Genomic DNA, 5147 nt, shown 5'->3' on the forward strand with positions numbered 1-5147 from the left:
TTCGGATTCCAGAACCCCATTGAAATCAATGGGACCCGAACTTCTGGAATCAAAAAACACCATTTTGAAGCCCTAAAACCCAATAAATGCCCCTAAAAAGTGCCTAGGGTTCTGGGTCATGCCCCAGGGACTATTAATCACACAAAAAAAAGTTCTTAAAAATTGTCGTTTTTGATAGAGAGCCAATTATTGAAAAAAAAAATGTCTTTGGATTTAGTGTCTTGGGGGGGGGGGGGGGTCTAAAAAGTGTACCTGTGAAGTTTCAGCTCTGTAGCATGTCCAGAACCAGAATTATAGCATGCCAAACCTTCAAAAATGACTTTTTTGCTTAACCGCGCCTTTCTTTTGCTCCTAATCAACTGCACAGCCAATGTGTATGATGGGGACATAATGCAGTGCACTGGGAACAAGATTAGAGTTTTTTTTTTTAAAAGGTGCTGTCTCTTTAAATGTACATATAATTAACGGGTGTATTTTCACAATGGGGCTATTACCAAATGTTTTCAAGAAGTCAAAAGATGTATGCAGATGCACTTTATTTCATGTAAAATGGTGTTTGGTGCACTTTAACTTGAATTCTCGCAAGAAACAGACATATATGCACGGATACATTGAGGGTTAGGGTTAGGGGTAGGGGCCACAATGTAGTGCACAGTGAACAAGATTAGAGATGTTTTGGATGAATACTGTTGTCTCTTGACTTTGAATAGAAGTAAAGGATGCTTAAAAATTGGGCCTTTGGTGGTGCCGACGATGCCTTGACACCATAACCCTATGAAAGTGCTGGTCGTGAAGGCAATAATTGCCTTTGTAAGGAAAAAATTGCAATGATATGCATCTGTGAAACAGGTGCTCAAAAATTGTTGTTTGGGTGTTGGCGGAGCCATACCACTGTAAGCCCAAAGAGCTGCTGTTGAAGAAGGCGTAAAAATTATGAAGGTGTGCACCTGTGGAACAGGTGCGCAAACATGGTATTTTTGGTGTAATTATGAAGGTGTGCACCTGTGGAACAGGTGCGCAAGCATGGTATTTTTTGTTTAGCGTAGCCTCCCCACAGTAAACCCAAATAGCTGGTGTTGAAGGAGGCCAAAAAATTATGAAGGTGTGCACCTGTGGAACAGGTGCGCAAACATGGTATTTTTTGTTTAGCGTAGCCTCCCCACCATAAGCCCAAAGAGCTGGTGTTGAAGGAGGCCAAAAAATTATAAAAGCGTGCACCTTTGGAACAGGTGCGCAAACATGGTATTTTTTGTTTAGCGTAGCCTCCCCACCGTAAGCCCAAAGAGCTGGTGTTGAAGGAGGCCAAAAAATTATAAAGGTGTGCACCTGTGGAACAGGTGCGCAAACATGGTATTTTTGGTATAACTAAAATGAGGTTCTGTGAACCTAAACAGAATGAGAGCAGGGTTGGAGGGTGGCACCATGGTCCAGGCTTAAACTGAGGCTCAGCAGCCACATCGCAACGATAGACTAGTCTACAAGGTCTGCATCAAAGCTTGATATCCACGACTGATTCATTTTAATGAATGTCAAATGGTCGACTGAGTCGGTGGAGAGTCTCGTTCGATGGTCTGTGACGAATCCTCCTGCTACGCTGAATGCCCGTTCCGATAGGACACTGGAAGCAGGGCAGGCCAACAACTCCATGGCATACTGGCCCAGTTCTGGCCAGTGGTCTAATTTTAAGACCCAGTATGCCAGTGGATCTGATTCGTCACATGAAAAGCCCTCTGTGTCACTTTGTGCCCTCACGTAATCGTCCACCATGTGATGCAGACGCTGTCGATGCGATGTGGCAGCTGAGAGGCCTGGGCGGTGAGGACTAAAAAAAGACCAAAAGGCATCCATCAACCGCACGCCTTCTCCAACGCTCCTCTCGTGACCCGCAGTAGAGTCCATGGTAGGTTGTCCCCGCCCCTGTACCCTACGGGAGTCGGGGAACGTGTTCACCAGAATCCTCTTGAGACTGTCCTCAAGGGATTTGATCCTGTGGACTCTCTGGGTGGATGGGAAAAGCTCAGAGACTTTTGACTTGTACCGGTGGTCAAGTAGGGTGGCCAACCAATTGTGGTCAGTCTCTTTAATGGCCTTGATTCTGGGGTCCTTTCGCGGGCTCTGAAGCATGATGTTTGCCATGCATCGCAAATTAGCAAAGGCCTCAGAAGCTGACTCCTCGGGGTCACTCAAAACGACATTATCTTGAACGTGCTCCTCCTCCTCCCAGCCACGTACTACTCCAAAGTGTCCCGAGGGAGTCAAACTAGGCCTTGCAGATTGCCGCATGTCTTCCTCCTCCTCCTCAAAGCCTGCAAAAGTTCCAGAAGAATCGTCCTCCTCCTCCTCCTCTTCCACCCCTGGATCCTGCTCAGGCCTCTGGGAGCTAGGCATAATGGGGTCAGGATTCTCAGGATAAAGGGGGCCTTGAGAGGCAAGGAAGTCCTCCTCTTCCTCCTACTGCTCTGCCTCCAGTGCCCTGTCCATAATGCCACACAGAGTGTGCTCCAACAAAAACAGTACCGGTAGGGTGTCACTGATGCATGCGCTGTCCCGGCTGACCATCCTTGTGGCCTCCTCAAATGGCGAGAGGACAGCGCATGCATCCTTAATCAAAAGCCACTGCCGTGGCGAAAAGAAGCCCAGGCGTGCTGAGCCAGTGCTGGTGCCGTACTCGCAGAGATATTCATTGAGGGCCCTCTGCTGCGTGTACAGGCGCTGCAGCATAGCCAAGGTGGGCATGTCACAGACGAGGCGGTGTACCGGCAGGTGAAACTTGCGCTACACTTCAGCCAAACGTGCAGTGGCACTGTACGACCACCTGAAGTGACTGCACACCCTTCTTGCCATCCTTAGCACATCCTGCATTCCCGGGTACGAGTTCAAAAACCACTGTACCACGAGATTCAGGACATGCGCCAGGCATGGCACATGGGTCAACTTTCCCTGCCGAAGGGTGGCCAGGAGGTTTGACCCATTATCGGTAACCACCATTCCTGGCTGCAGCTGGTGTGGTGTCAACCACCTCTGGGCCTGTGCCTGCAGAGCCCCAAGAATCTCAGGGGCAGTGTGCTGCCTGTCCCCTAGACACACAAGCTGCAGCACTGCGTGACACCTTTTGGCCTGAGACATAGAATAGCCCTTTGAACGCTTACGTGGTACCTCATCATATTCAAAGGACCATGCTGCAGAGGAGGGCATGGAGGAGGATGAGGAGGAGGAGCAGGAGGGGGTAGAAGTTATCGATCTACCCGGATCAGCGACACCACCAGCTGTTTGCAGACGTGGGGCCAATACTGGCTGCAGCACCGAGCTCTGGCTACAATCCGCTGGAAAGCAGTGTCACCCAATGAGCAGTGACAGAAATGTACTGTCCCTGTCCATGTTTGCTTGACCAAGTGTCAGCCGTCAGGTGTATCTTACGGCTGACTGACTTGGCCAGGGACGACACTACATTGCCTTCCACATGTTGGTATAGGGATTGCAGGGCCTTACGGGCAAAGTAATGCCGACTTGGCACCTGCCACTGTGGAACTGCACATTTTGCAAAGTCGCGAAAGGGAGAAGATTCTACCAGGTTAAATGGTAACAGTTGCAGAGCCAGTAGTTTTGCCAAACTACTGTTTAGACGCTGGGTATGTGGGTGGCGGGGAGTATACATTTTTTTTCCTTCCAGCATGTGTGGAATCGAAATTTGGCATCTAGATGTTACAGCTGGTGGTGTGCTGGAGGTAGATGCGACACTGCCTGCTATATCATCATCTCTGTAAGTGGAGGCTGCCAACAGGTGACGAGTGACTATAGCAGGGACAGACTGATGTGCAGGTGGAGCACGAGGAGGAGCGCGAGGAGGACTAGGAGGCAGACCGATCTTTGGCCCTTTTGTGGGTTCTTCAAATGCTCCTGCCAACGGGCCAAGTGGTGGGTTGTCAAATGCCTGTTTAGGCAGCTTGTACCCAGGTGGTTGACATTTTTGCCACGTTTTATACCCTTATGACAAATCTTGCAGATCGCAACTGTTCGGTCTGCATGAGATATCTCAAAAAAGGCCCAGCAAGAAGAGGTTTGTATAGTGGCCCGGGAGACAACAGGTGCGGCCTTAGATGAAGTGGGCCATCTGCTCTCCCCTCTTGCTTGCTCTGCCTCCTCCTCAACCTCAGACCCAACATCAGACTCCATAAAGGACTGAGCATCAGGCGTGGCCCGGGAGACAAGAGGAGCCTTAGATGGAGCGGGCCATCTGCTCTCCCCTCTTGCTTGCTCTGCCTCCTCCTCAACCTCAGACAGAACATCAGACTCCATAAAGGACTGAGCATCAGGCTGGAGTAGATGGCCGACACTGTGGTCAAACAGCTCAGCTGACTTCTCTGCCATGTCTGAAGTTGGGTCTAAGGGAGGACGTGAGGTGGACATGGACTCATCTGTATTTGTTCTGACAACTGCAGAAGACTGACCACTTTTCTCTGCCTGGGTCACTGTAGTTGCAGATGATGCCGATGATGAGGGTTTGGTAATATAGTGCACCACCTCCTGTACGTACTGTGGACGTATAGCTTGGCCACTGTGGGAGAACAATCACAATGGTGGCCTGGCTGAGGACTGACCACCACGTCCACCCCTGCCTCTAGACACCCTAGAAGCTGTGCCCCTTTCCACAGCAGGGCCACGTATGCCTTTCCTTGGTCTACCTGGCATATTTGTCACTGAGGCTTTGGCAACTCTGTGCGGTGAAAAATGCACACTGCTATGAGACCCAAAGTTGTCACTGAATACAGCACAGCAGATGCGTGTCACGCACAGTAGCAAAGCCTTTTGCACAGTGGACCTAACGCTTTGAAGAACAGGCGTTAAGTTGTCACTGAGACTTTGGCAACTCTGTGCGGTGAAAAACGCACACTGCTATGCGACCCAAAGTTGTCACTGAATACAGCACAGCAGATGCGTGTCACGCACAGTAGCAAAGCCTTTTGCACAGTGGACCTAACGCTTACAAGAACAGGCGTTAAGTTGTCACTGAGGCAATGTATTTTGCTGACTAGCAAGCACGTATACCTGCTGTAGATATATCAGCAGTGCAACGTGCTCACTACACAGAACCCTGACACTTTTACTTTCCCTACAGAAACTGAATTGTTGAATCTAACTACTGTGGT

At 49.7% G+C, this 5147-nt stretch overlaps 1 long non-coding RNA gene across 1 annotated transcript; it reads right to left on the minus strand.

Moving 5' to 3' along the window:
- Positions 1-232: 232 nt before the first annotated feature.
- Positions 233-4645, minus strand: LOC309557018. The gene is made up of 2 exons (XR_014225363.1): positions 4602-4645; positions 233-570 (listed from the first exon to the last, which is right to left on the minus strand). It is a non-coding gene; the product is annotated as an uncharacterized lncRNA (long non-coding RNA).
- Positions 4646-5147: the final 502 nt, after the last annotated feature.

The sequence above is a fragment of the Pelophylax lessonae genome (genome assembly GCF_965119305.1).
Source record: "Pelophylax lessonae genome assembly, chromosome: 5".
NCBI lineage: Eukaryota > Metazoa > Chordata > Amphibia > Anura > Ranidae > Pelophylax > Pelophylax lessonae.